This window comes from Stomoxys calcitrans, chromosome 5 (assembly GCF_963082655.1).
Source record: "Stomoxys calcitrans chromosome 5, idStoCalc2.1, whole genome shotgun sequence".
Lineage (NCBI taxonomy): Eukaryota > Metazoa > Arthropoda > Insecta > Diptera > Muscidae > Stomoxys > Stomoxys calcitrans.
This window is the reverse complement of record NC_081556.1, coordinates 86,514,364-86,527,698: the sequence shown is the minus strand read 5'-3', so window position 1 is coordinate 86,527,698 and position 13,335 is coordinate 86,514,364.

Sequence of the window (13,335 nt, the reverse complement as noted above, 5' to 3'; positions counted from 1 at the left end):
AAATACTAAAGTTCCAACTGTTCAAAAAATAATACTTTCCCATTACCGGGCTTACATATAAAACTGACTGATAGGTTTTGTGTTATCCAGATTAACTACCGTATTTTGGCGAACGTGGCATGCGTTACGTTAAGCCAAAAATAAAAGCTCGGGGAAATTTTTGACTGGCACAAGCCAGAAATGATATGTAAACTTGATAAATATTGGTAAAATTGATCGGATCGGAAAAATTGTTTGAAGGGGTAGAATTTTATCGAAATGATATCGTGAAACCTGTTGCAACAATGTTATTGGCATAAAAAACTGTTGCATGCGCCGTTGACATGGCAGAGCAACTATAATTGAGTTCCATGAGATCAAATAGCATGAACAAAAAAAAATTAAATCAAACTGGGAAATTTTCCCCAGTTCCATTCAATATCAGCGTTCTCAAGCATCAGCCAATAAGAAAAATCGTAAAAAATATATACAATTCGACTCAGACATGAAAGTTCTATATACCTTTGCCTAATGGCAACACAATTGAAGTGGGATGGTGATCTATAGTTGACCTATAAATGAAGTGTCCCACGACGTCTTACCGAATCTAGAGAGATCCAACGTCGTTGTAGTGGCTACCTATATATCATTTATCTGTCCCTGTCCAGTTGGACTGGTGCGAAATCAACACCTAATTGAAGTAGTAACTTTCGGCATCATATAAGGTATGATCTTAAACACCAAAAAAAATTTAGGAAACCCGTTTTAGGAAGAAAGACACGATCTTGTGTGAGAGTATACCTGTTGTTAAGGGGGAAATTAATTTCGTTTACTAGTGAACTCTATCTTTTCAAATCTTTTACATGGCATACCCCAATGGGTTTCCCATTTAAGTCTTCAAGAGAATACATGTTGTTTCCTATGGGTTTGACAATGCGACATTTTATAAACTTTCGAGCGAATTTCGCATTAAAGTTTTTTCCAAAATCACTCAGGACATTGTTTCTCTTGTATACTTCCTGGCCAGGTGTAAAGCTGATTACTCGCGCTCTTGCATTGTATCTTTTTGCACTTTGTTCATAGGCTTGATGCATATTTGCCTGTATCTTTTCGCGAATAATTTCCATTTTGTCCTTTCGATTCGTTTGTGATATCTCATGATCAGTCATTGAGAGCAACTTTTTGGCCAGTTTATAATCGGAGCCATGGGTGTACATATTAAACCCGAACAAAGCGAAGAATGGAGTTACTCCAGTAGCACTATGCACCGATGTTCTTAGGGCACATTCGATCTCTGTTAGATAGAGATCCCACTCCCGATGATCTTTTTCCAGGTACGCTCTTATGGCAGCGAGGACCGATTGATTTACGCGTTCAGACGCGTTAGATTGAGGAGCATATGGAGCGGTTTGCATATGGTTTATTCCATATGTGTCGATCATATCCTTGAATGCCTTTGAAATGAATTGCGCCCCATTGTCGCTGTGTACTGTCTCCGGTACACCAAACTTTCGGAAAATATCTTCTACCAGAAACTTTACTACATTGGAAGCCGTCGCCTCCCGCATCGCTTTCAAAAAGGTAAATTTACTAAAATGATCTACAACGATAAATATGAAAGCGTTGCCGCTTTTAGATCTTGGGTAATTACCTAGGAAATCAATGTAGATTTTTTGAAACGGGCGTTCGGTTATGACTTCATTTCCGATTGTAGGCAGTGTGTGTTCGTTCACAGATTTAGTTTCTTTACATACAGTGCAGTTCGAGACGTACTGGCGAACTTGTTTTGCCATCTGGGGCCAATAATATTTCTCCTTTAATCGATAAAGAGTTTTGGCTATGCCACCATGCGCGGAAGTAGTTTTGTCATGTGCTTCTTCGATTAATATTTGGGTAAGTGATTCAGGTACCCATAATTTCCATTGAAATTCTTGACAAAAATCATCATTTGAGCTATGCCCCTTTTTTAAAATCATGTTGTCGATGATGCGTAGATCTGGTAGCTGTTCCTTGTGCCTCTCAATCTCTTCTCTCAGTGCCTTGTATTCATCATTCTCGAACTCTAGCCTCTCGAAATCGAATACCTGGTCCATTTCTATCTCGTCAGCGGTTGGCAAACGAGAAAGCATATCGGCCACTATGTTGTCCTTACCTTTACGGTGTTCAATATTGAAATTGTACCCTTGGAGTTGCAATGACCAACGAGCTAAACGGCCACTAAGGTCTTTTAGGTTCATTAGCCACTGCAAACTCGCATGATCCGTGATTACGGTAAACTCCATAAGTTCAACATAGGGCCGGAATTTTTTTATTGCCATAACTGCTGCCAGGCATTCTTTTTCGGTGACACTGTAGTTCTTTTGGCACTGATTGAGTTTTTGCGAATAAAACGCAATCGGGTGTTCATCCCCTTGGCTGTTCAATTGGAACAGTACCGCACCAATTCCATACTCCGAAGCATCACATTGTATATAAAATTGGTTTGCAAAATCGGCATGGCGCAAAACCGGGGCAGAGGTAAGAGCCTTTTTCAGATTTTCAAATGCCTCTTTGGCTTTCTCATTGATGGTAAACTTTACAGATTTCTTTAGCACATCTGTTAGGGGGGCCGAGATGGTTGCGAAGTCCTTTATGAATCTTCGGTACCAGCCAGCTGTACCAAGGAAACTTCTTACCTCTCTGGCACTTTTGGGTACTTTAATTTTTCGAATTGCCTCGATTTTCTCCGGATCGGTTCGCAAAACACCTTCCCCTATTATGAAGCCCAAATATTTTAGTTGCCGAAAACAAAACTGTGACTTTTTTAAGCCGATTGTCAACCCAGCTTTCTGTAGACATCCAGCTACCTCTCTTAGGAGCCTCAGATGCTCGTCGAAGTTGCCTGAGATGATCAGCAAGTCGTCCAAGTACACGAAGACATTCCCTTTCAATCGCTGAGGAATGACTTTGTCCATCAGACGGCATAATCTTTGTGCGGCATTGCACAAGCCAAACGGCATCACACGGAACTGGTACAATGGACGACCGGGGACCGTAAAGGCAGTATATGGCTTGCTATCTTCATCGAGCTGTATTTGCCAGAAGGCATATTTGAGGTCCACACTGCTTATATAGTGGGTCGCGTCAATACGGCTTAAAATACCATCTATATTTTGCAGTGGGTACGCGTCTTTTACTGTCAGCTTGTTAAGTTTTCGGGCATCAAGGCAAAAGCGGTTTTTGCCGGGCTTTCGTACAACGGTGGTTCGGTTGCTCCAGGGGCTTTCGCTCTCTTCAATCACGTTTAGAGCAAGCATATTATCGACCTCCTGGTAAGTTATCGCTTGTACTGCTGGAGACATCGGGTAGTGGCGATCTTTGACGGGCTCTGCGCCTTCAATCAACTTGATGGTGTGTTTTTCTAACGTTGTGCACCCTAAACCATTCTTCTCGTACGTACTGAACGCCTCTATAACCTCATTTAAACGGGTGGATTGTTCAGGTGATAATTCATGAGGGTTCAATTTATATTTCGCATCAGCGCTAGTAATTTCTTCGGTGATTTTCTCAATGTTTATTTCCGAAATACCCATTATATCGGGAGCTAATTGGAACAGACGCCAAAAATCAATCCCCAGGTATAAATTTTGCTCCAAGTCGGGGCATAGACACAAATGCATCTCTTTTGTATTCTCTTGGTATCTAACTGAGACTTTTATTTTCCCCAAAACTCGGTAGTGTTTTCCACCAGCCGCGGTAACCCTGCTCGAGAGAGGTATAATTGGAATATCTAGTTCCTCGACGATTTCCCTGCAGTTTTTACCCAAAATGCTAACCGTGGCACCAGTATCTAATAGACCTTTAACCATTTTTCCCTCAATACAAACTTCCGCGAAAACTCTAGGATCACTTGGGGCTTTCATAGCTTTAGTTATTGAATCTATTAGGAATCTCCTTTGTTGCCGCCACTCTTTGGACTTTTCCCGTAATTTGGCAATCTTCTCGGGTACTGCTCGAGTCTCAGAATTAAATATTCTTTCTCTTACTCGCTCATAGTTCTGTTTACGCTGCTCCAGTGGGACATAATGCCTCTCTTCGGGTGTAAAATTTTGTAAATTAACCTTAATACTATCCTTAACTCTACGATCTTCATTATTGTTTACAATCTCTACGACTTTATTATCTAATTCTTTTGTTCTCTGGGGTTCTCGTGCGGACGTGGTTCCCCTGTACTCCCCACGCCCTTCCTCTGGTTTCCCAGTTGGCAAACGGGGCATCTGGGAGTCACAGTGTCGGGTTTTCCACACTTATAGCAAAATAATTTTCTAAAGTCCGCTGGGCAATCCATGAATAAATGGCCTGCCTCCCGACAGTTCCAGCATGTGACACGGGTCTTCTGCTGTGGGAAACAAAGAGCCGACACATTCTCTTCTAACTCCATGGGAGTGTCTCCTTCGGACCGATCAAATCCCTGGTCACAAATCTCATTAACCTGCCTTAAGGGTCGTTGTGGCACCGGCATGGGTCTATTTTCTCGTCGTGGAAAATTTCGCTCGGCCTCAATGCATTCGATACGTAATTGTTCCACGGAGGATATCGTCATTTGATACACATGACGCTTGATATCCTCCCTGATGTTACTTTTCAAGATCTTAATCATCTCGTACTCGTATATGGGTTGCATTAAGCGCGAGCGCAATAGTCCCATTTCGTGAAAGTAAACATTTACTGCCTCATTGTGCCTCTGTTTCCTCTCAAGCAAGTCCCTTAATATGTCGAACTTCGACTGGGGTGTTTGATATTGGCTAAGCAACGCGTGTTTCAAACCGTCCCAATCGGTATTCATGTTATTCTGCCTATGGAGCCAATACCATTCTCTGGCTTGCCCAGAAACTAAAAATGAGAAATCTCTCAATACTTCAGCCCATGGTATGTCATACTGGGTTCTCATCTGCTCCAATCTGTAAATAAAATCATTCACCCTAAGATCTCTGGGATCACCGCTGAAATTGAGACCCAATTTATCAACTCTTATTCTGAGTGGCTCATTTCTAATCATAGAATACGAAGCTTGGCAATTGTCTGAAGAGGATGTTTGATTTGAGTTCCCAAACTGTATAATCGGGTAAGGATCGATATTCGACGAAGAACGCCTAGAATTATTTGGAACTCCCATGCCAACCTGCTGAGTTGTCTGGTTATTGGACACGGGTATATTCTGTATCGAGGGTGCCGATACTTGTTTGCGGACAACCTGGGACAATTCGTTCAGCCCTTTCGTCAGAGAATCTATCATCTTGCGAACATCTGCCATTTCATTTCTTACCACGTCTTTGACGTTTTCCTCAAGTGATCTCTGAATTCGCCCAGTCTCATCTAGAACCAAATCCCGAACACCTGGCGGAAAACCTTCGTCCGCGTCATTATTAGACCCTCCATTATTACTTGTGGATGGAGCTCCATTATTGTTCGTGGACGGGCCCGCCACATTCGCGTTATCTGGTTCCCTTCTTATTATGGAATTGGCTAGGTTGATGAACTGAAACCCATTCATATTAGTATTGTCTTCTGCCATTTCGTCTTCGAAGGCTAATCGCCTTTGCTTTCTTGTTCTGGTGTTATAAATGGACCTATTACAGTCGAATGATTCGTTTCTCACTCTCTTATATTTCTTCTTAGAGCGTGTGTTATAGCTCATGACTCCAATTACCGATCAATAATGAAACTCGTAGACTGACGAGTTAATTTTTTCCCAATATTTGTTATTACTTACAAGTTAATAAATATTCACAAAAATGTTTTACAGAACAAATATTAATTAATCACGAACATGAATTAAATTACTAATACATAAGACATAAACTACCATTTGTTAATAAAAGATACAGCAATTTTAATTTTATTTGACAATCAAAACATTAAAATATGGGGGCATTGTATTTTCAGAAGCAGTGTGGATTTCTTATGTGGTTTATTTTTCTGAATTCGGTTATAAATTACAGCGCCCTCTATTGAGGTGCATCGATGTTTTCCTAGACATTTGTATAACAAGCTAACGATGACATAAAACCAACACAAACATAACTTCACTGTCCATGACATTTATTTTTCCCTACGGGAAACAAAACAAAAGCTCCTGGCTTACGGTACTCGCAATACAACTGACTTTCGTGTAAGTCCCACGAAACGGTTATTGCACTTTCCCTAACTTGAAGTTATCTTTTGTCTATATTGATAAATAATCTATTGACTCTAAAACTATACATCAAAAAAAAACTGGACGCGTACAATACAATCGTTGTCAAGTATCTAATCAACGAGCTATTGCACGTCCCGTAGTTGAAAATTGGAGAAAATATTCTCTTTAACCTATTGAAACAAAATATTGCACTTCAAAATCACTTGCCTTAGGCAAGGTTGGATGCAATACAAAATCACAGACTGTTAAAGATTCTAAACTATTTCCTTTTGGTCTATTTCTTATCTATTTAGTATTCTATTGCTATGTGCGTCGATCTCATTGCACAGATTCCCTTAACCCGCTATCACAGTGTTCAAAGGCGTCAGAATAATCGCCATTTTACAATGCGCATCAGGTACATTCTTACTTTTAGATTGGGCGCCATCTCTGTTATGTGTGCGCTTAGTCGGCGTTCGAAATGGCTGCCGGTTAGCTGTGGAGAGACAATCAGGGCTAGGGGCCTCAACCCGCCAAATCAAACCCTGCACACAAACATCGAAAATGAGGGGGCACTGTTTTATTCACAAACTTTACTGACTCATAATTACACACAAGGGAAAACATCAACACAGAGATCTTGGTGGAAGGATCTCACGCTAGCCCACCCAACCATGGTCCAAAAAGTCCGGCACATTAGATTATGTTGGACCCCGTACACCACACCTACGAAATCACACACTTACCACATTACTCTGCCCCCCCGAATTTATAAATTTACCAACACATAACTTTTTCTACTATAAACTAAGACATATCAAAATTTATTAAGATTTTTATGGGTTTGAAAATTAAAGATTTTAAATTTAATATTCTTTTCTTTTTTTTTTTTTTTCTTTTTTTATTTAACTTTCACTTACAATAATTAAATACACAACACAAAAAAAATAAAGAACAATACTGGTTAATTAGAAACTTTTCGGCTCACTCATTATAAGGCGAGACAAAAACGATAACCTTTATCCCTTGGCCTAAGACGCTGCTCAATTGGCGCGAATTAACAACTTGACCTATCTCCTAAAAGAGCTCTCTTAAAAGACCTTTTCTGCCCTTAGTTTGCTGCAGAATCAAATTACAACCAAAAGACCGGGAATTTAGTAATCCTCCTGGCTACCTTAAGCCTTATTATACGCAAATCCAAGTATTATTCTCTTCACACTTCTTTTTTTTTATCGTTACGCTATTTCCCATACATATTTAACACTAGATATCAATTATTTGTTTGTTTTATGATGAAAACTAATCGAATTTTTTTATTTTTTTTTTGTTTCCTCTCTTTTAGGTTTTTGGACGGCTGCCAGACAATATTAAAATCTCGCTTATGGGGACTTCACAGATATAGGACACAGACATAAATTGGTAAGACACAGCTTTTACCTTGATTCCGTTAACACATTGATTACAGATTGCCTTTTATTTCTTGTTTCAGGGCTGTTTATATATGGATGATCGCAGACAAAATCACACGGCTGCAGCACCTGGGTCAGGCCTCTTCAGCTCGAAGCTTACTCCGCACAACCCTCTCAAGCTGAGAAATTTCGCAGCCGCCAGCAATCAGGCACAGTAAGCTCGGAAAATTGGGGCTCACTGGGGAACTTTTCCACCAATAAAAATTTCGCACTGGCCCCCTTATGCGTAGGTTGGCCAGTGCTTATCGCCACTACAGGAATCAATTTCTATTACACAGAAGAAATAACAAAAATCACCAGTCTACTTCAGATTTTACATGACATCGCCACTCACATTTAAATGTATTTACAGCAAAACACGATCAAAATAAAGTTGTTAATGATGTTCAATATTCTATTTGCCTTTACTGACACTGACAACACAGATATATTTCAATTAAATACACCGACTTTTTTCTTAAATTCACAGAACTAAGTTCGCACTATTACGTCTCCTTGGTTAATGGCTTCTCTCTCTCGCCCTGGCCAGCTTATATAGGCCCATTTTCCTCCCGCCAAATGCCAATTTTCCAAGATCGACCATTTTCCTCTAACTTTCTTTATGCCGCATTTTCATTCTTTCTCCAAAATAAACAAATTTCCTTTGCGGCCCTCTTCTCAAAGACAGGGCCGGTATTAACTATTGTGAATGCCCATTCGGAATCAACTCTGATGCCTCCCCATTTAAATAAACGGACCAACGACTTATCGGACAGATTGTCATATCTGACGGATTCCATACATATCTAAAGTCAAACACCCACTTCCATTAAACGTAATGGAAAATTAATAACGCCAAATGCGCTACGCGTTGTAGGAAAATACCTATCAAATCATTAGTCCTGGGTTCCATGAGCAAACATGTCGCTGCGAATATAAATGACATACAAATGCAATGTAATTTGTCCCGGTGTAGAAGAACTCGTCAGCGCATGATTTCGATACGTGTTGTATCGTCCAATGGTATGCGGATGATTATCATTGGAAAATTTCGGTTCTAAAGGCCTGATTCAGAACAACGTGTAACATGCCGAAGCGACATGTCGCTGCTTCCATGACCCTAGTACCAACCCTGACTTACGCCTGAGTACACGCATGTGCCGTACCATACGTTGAACACTAACTATGGCCAACCCTGTCAACCATTCATTGGACATGTGCAGCCAACCTAAGCCATTTCCGCAAAACCTCACACGCCACCACCACGACAAACCCCATACCGCTGACGAAAATTTCCATCCCATTGGATGAATATATAAAAAAAACAAAAGGTGCCAATCATCGTCTGTTCCACCAAGGCAACAAGGTGGTGGCGTGTGTAGTGGAGACCAAAGGCGGTATCATAGAAACCCCACTCTTTGGTATTAGGCCACCCACCCCCCTTATCGGCATGACTCCCCTTCTTCTGCCTTCATGCTGTTGCCGTTCGCCCTACTGTGGCCTGCAACACGCTTTCTCTCATTTTGCCATCACACACATGAGCGCAAGTATCTTTGGGTTTGTGTTTCTCTTCCTCTCAGTTTGCCTGCACACGTACACACACGAGCGCAAGTTTCTTTGGTTATGTTGAGAACAATGTTATTTTTCAAATGGCATAATGATGACGAGATGGTGGATTGCACCATATGATTTGTGGTTGTTGTTCAAATGAGACCATCTGCAATTGTTTCACCATGCGAACTAGCGAGTGCGTCCACAGATTGTGGATAGTGGAATTTTCCATACGGAGTAACTGCAATGACAGTCAACGGTATCGAGCGGAGAGTCTCAGTGAGTGGCCGGGCGGCAACGACTCTCGCTTAAATACTGAGTGGCTATGATGCTCCATATGACAAAGCGAGTTATTGGCGCCTTTAATGTTCGTATTCTAATCTGCTTTCGGAATAGCCGCTGAAATTTGTAATTGCCGCGCGAGCGGAATTTGACAGCAATCAAATGTTTTTATTTCCACGTTTTTTTAACGGCACTTATTGTTTTCTCGATTTTATATATTTTTTTTCTCAAATAAATACAGAAAAACGATCCATTGAAACCAATAAAACTAATAAAATTATGCCGGCATAGTTTTAAGCGTTGTAATTATAATAGTTTTTGACCATTGTTCTCACTATAAACAGAGTACTACTTTTCCGCCTATTTTTAGCCAACGTTTCGCCGACGTTTTTTTTTTTATATGGAGTTTGACAGCATTCCGCTTGAAAAGCTGAACAGAATACTCAGCTTTAAATAACCAATGGCCACCCTGTTCCCGCGGCGACCGGTTGTGTGGGTCGGAGCAAGCTTGGTCACCTACAGGAGCTTGACGAGGATCGCCACCTTCAAATGAAAAGGTGACTATGACAACAACAACCAACCATTTCCTAAAAAGCAATCGCGAAAAACCTGGGGTTTCAACGGCGAAAATCGAACATGGTACCAGCCTTAAAAATCGACATATGCATAATCGATTGCAAACGCTTAGAATCGATTTAAATGGTATTTGTTCGTGTCATGAGAGCGTTGCCAACTAACCAATCAACAGCTGTTCTCATCGAACAGAATTTGTGGTAGCTCTAAAAAAGAAGTGGAAGTAGAATATTTAATTTTCTCTCGGTACTAAATAAGTAAGAAAAGTAATTTAGTAATTGATTTCTGTGTTGCGTACAAATGATGGTTGGTTTTAAGAATCGCTAAACTATCTAAACAACATAACAAGGTAATTGGACACACGGAAACGACAGCATAAGCAAAGAAAAAGTGACAAGTTGAGCAATAATAGTCCACAATTGTTGTTATTGGTGTGTTGTTTTTTCGCAAGAATAATAGAAAAAACAAAATAGCATGAAATATTTTACGCAAAGTGTTAAAACTCTGTAAAAATACTACTGCAGGTGTTTCGCAATTTAGTGAGTTATTTATCGTCTCAAAAAAAAAAAACAATCTAAAAACTTCGAATAAGATATATGAAAACTATTGAAAACTTCCCATTAGAACCCAACTCTCGGTGGTAAGTGCTAAGAAATAGTTGATCTGGCTTTATTCGTGTGTATTTTCTTGTTTTTGCTATTGCCACCTTTGCGACTCTTCGTGGGTAACGACCTACGGTATGAGCACACATCTGCCAATAACAACAACTACTTCGGAGATATTACCAGGAAGGAAGGTTGTATTTTGTCTTATTATCTTTAGACTTATTCTCCATACATTGGCCCAAATAAACAAACAAATAGTATTAATGCATTTAAGCGGAAGTTGGATGTGCTTTTTCAGATCTTTTTTTCCCTCTCATAACCGGAATTAGGGAACACAAATTGTCAATTTCGTCATGTTAAAAAAAATCTTTAAAGCAGTCTCAATTCAAATCTATCCTATAGCAATTTCTATTTAAATATTGCATTTCATTGCGTATATTAAATAGTTCAAGTTTAGAAAATAAAAAATGAACTGCCTTCTATTTTTGTTATTCGTTTTGCGCTTTTTTCATTTGATCTTAGGTATAATCTTTTTTTATCTTATAATCAGCCATGTATTTTTTCAAACAGAAAATAGCATAGCAAAAAACTTGTTAAAGGCACGGCCAAAATGCACTGTTGTCAGAGCTTCGTGATTTGTATTCTTTTAATAAAAGAAATTTAGGAAATTTAATTTAAGTAAGTCGAATAGGATTGGCTGGGTAAAAAACCGTTGGTGGTTGGTGTGATGCAAATTTGGAACATCTAGAAGCCCAATAAAACTTGAAGCGGTTGTATCGGCTGGTTTTGGTTTGACGAGAGAGGATAACTGCGAGAACTACATTCAAGATCCCACCTGACACCTCTGGATTTAGACGGCTGCTGTGAGTATAGGTCTGTGTATACTGTTAACCATGGGCAAGGATCAATGCCGATGGATGTGGAACGTTATGCCATCGGCTCTTCCATTAAGTTGTTGTCATTACCTGTACAAGTTGTTCATTTGTCACAACTTGTACAGGTAATGCCAATGGTATTTTTAAATTTCTTGCACCGAAATTATTTCTTCGCTTGAAAGTTTCATCGACGGGAGGGCCCGAAACAATGGTATTAAAATGGTTTAGTATTTCCCGAACATTCCAAAAAGGAACAAGCAGAGGGAAACTATCTTCTCTCCATATCTCCATATGCTGCCCAATTCAAATTTAAGCTCGATGAAAATCGAGTCCGAACGGCGCAGAGTGGAATGGGGAAAAAAATAAGTGGGAATAAGTCTGCAATTTAGGAACGAATAGAGATGTCTTCATGAAATTATAGCTGAGGTGTTATCCAGTTTATATGCAAAATTTCAGGGCCCTAGAAGTACCAGGGCCTCATTCGTGGGCCTTCAAACTACTTGGTTCCGTTGAATAGCTGGGACTAGAGATGTGCGCGTGACTTATATTCCGCTCACGTTCTCGATAAAAAAAATTTTACTCACGCACGACTTTGGATGTTGACTCACTTTTACGCACGCTTACGTACGGCTCACGAGACACTCCCGAAGCGATCCCGACTCACGAGAAAATCACGATTCATGAGACACTCACGACTCAAGGCTCTCACAAAACAGGATAAATTTACGAGTCACTGTTGAAAAATTATACTTTCATGAAGGGAACATTTTATTCCATGCGTCTCAAATAATACAGCATTTGTACTAACTAACGAATATTATTCACATTTCTCCAATAGTGACAGTGGGCCTGAATTCGTACGTTAAAATACGGTGTGATTTATGAGTATCCAAAAAAATTTGCATCTCGTGAGTCTCGATAAATGTCGTGAGCATGATTTTACTCACTCACCCTCACGCACGAAGAATTTTAATTCAATCACGGTCATGCACGATCAAGTGATTGGATTTGGATCTCGCCCACGAGTCACGTGACTCATGCGCGATTCACTCGTGACACGACAACGCACGACCCACACCTATCGTCTGGACGTCCCTTGATCTAGAGTTTCTCCCTTGTATGAAGAACCTTAAGGCTTATGGTCCACTCTTTGTAGTCACATTTTCATATGGAGGTGGCGAACCTCGTCAAGCCCATATAGGTGAGCAAGCTCATTCCGGTGCAAAGGACCCATCGCTGCGGTAACATGATGACCACTGGTTATTTAAAGGCGCCAATAACTCGCCTTTTGATATCGAGCATTACAGGCACTGAGTATTTAGGCAAGAACCGGTGCCACCCGGCCTCTCACTGAGACTCCGCTCGATACCTCTGATTGTCCTCGACTGCCATTGCAGCAACTTCGTTTGGAGCATTCCACTATCCGCAACCTGTGGACGCACCCGGTAGCTCGCTGCTAAGCTTCTCGTGACAGCAATGATTTTGGACCTCAATGTTCCAGCCTGTGTGGTGCTCATAGTTATTCCGTGTCAGAAAGGTTTCTTTGTCAGTATCCCAAGTGCTGCCGGCAAGTGACTTGAGGAATTTGTTTCTTTTTCTGACATCTCTAATTGCAGTGGTATATGAGGTGAATGTGTTCTTATACATTGTTAAATGTGACACCAAGTATTTTGGAACACTTGATGGTCGGAATCGTTACTCCATCGACTATCACAATCAGCTTCTTACACACCTCATGCGTGGCTAAAGATTTGGTGACGGATGGGGGCTTGAAGCCATGATATTACAACCGTCTGCATATGATACGATCTCTATGCCGTCTGGAGGGGTGAAAAGGATGATGGGTAGAAGTTAAACAGTGCTGG